Genomic DNA, 1,589 nt, shown 5'->3' on the forward strand with positions numbered 1-1,589 from the left:
TGACTGAAGGCACATGGCAGCCACCAAGGCTGGCGAGGTGTCGTTTCAGGTACGTTGGGTGTGTTAGCAGGAGAGACTCGTCCTGTAGAAGGACATCGATCAATGCTTGGCAGGCTAGAGGGGCAGCAAACAAGAGGAAGAACCTTGACAAGATGGATTGACACAATTGCCGTAACAATAGGCTCAAACATAACACTTATGGCATTCGACTGTGTGGATCATAACGAATTATGGGAAACATTGTGAGGAATGGGGATTCTAGAACACGTGCTGTGCTCGTGTGGCGCCTGGACACAGACCAAGAGGCAAGCCATGAAAAGGACCTCTTTAGGGTATTAAAGAGTAAAGATGTCACTTTGAGAGCTACAGTGAGCCTGACCCAAGCTACACTGTCAGGGGAGAGCCCCTAACAAATCATCATGGGTCCGGTAGGCACAATTGTACAGCGATAATTAGTAAAGGTTATGGTAGAGTCATAGAGAATAAGAAGAGATTGAAGTAATGGAGTTAGACACATCTCATGGTAGCATGCTCACCTCAGCTCCTCTTGGTGGTACAGGGCAGGAGAGAGATTTATTGCTAATCAAGGCTTATATCTACTTAGGGGCATGATTACAGGTAATCACACAGGTCACAGGAAAGGGCTGTACAATAGGCAATACAGCAATAGGAGGCGGGTATACAATGTGTATCAGCGTAACAGGAAGGGGATGAGCTAGGGGTATATACATGATAGGAAAGGGTGGAACTAGAGGTATACATGTGACAAGAAGGGCGGACCCTAGGTTCATGATGATGGCCTAACCTTGGTCACCCTTGAGTAGGCTTGACCTCTCTGGGTTCTCCTTCAGGGAAACAATTTACTACTATCCTTATCAGAAGGGAGGAGGCCCTACTTACTGTGGGATAAACAGTGGTGTCTGCTTGCGCTGAGTGGCTGATAACCCTTAGGGAGAATAACCCCTGACCTACTTCTGTTGACCTCCAAGTGTACAGTCATTTGCCCCGTGTAGCAAGCAGCTACGTTTGGCATCTATTTGGGGGAGACAACTTGGGAAAAATCTTTCTGTCTCCCACACTATACTATTTTCAGTAACCTCCTATGCCTGTGAAAGCTGGGCAGAAGCAGAATCAATGCATTTGAATGATGATGATGTCAAACAACTGCGTGAGTCTGGGTAGACTAGAGAAACAAATCCATAGACACTCCTATGTCTATAAGAAAGAGTTTTAGATACAAGAGCAGTTGATATTGAGAAAACATCCCAGCCCAGTCCAGATCAAGTCCATAGGCCTGATATTAGCCCATATGTCCGAAACCAGTCTATAAATTCCTCTTCAGACTCATGCAACACATGCAGTGATGACAAATGCAGGAAGGTCACAGGTCAGTGGGTGGTAAGTCTTGTGGATCTAGTGGTATTGTAAGCATCTCAGTGCTGGCAGGGGTCTTGGAAAATGCATAGCCAGAATTCAGTTTGGAAGTGGAAATGGTGAGACCTCATCTCACATACTTTGGACATATTATCAGGAGGGGCCAGTCCTCGGAGAAGGACATCAAGTTGGGTAAGGTAGAGAGTCAGAGAAAA

The sequence above is a fragment of the Echinops telfairi genome, unplaced genomic scaffold (genome assembly GCF_000313985.2).
Source record: "Echinops telfairi isolate 266 unplaced genomic scaffold, ASM31398v2 ScPeMD7_17;HRSCAF=63, whole genome shotgun sequence".
Lineage (NCBI taxonomy): Eukaryota > Metazoa > Chordata > Mammalia > Afrosoricida > Tenrecidae > Echinops > Echinops telfairi.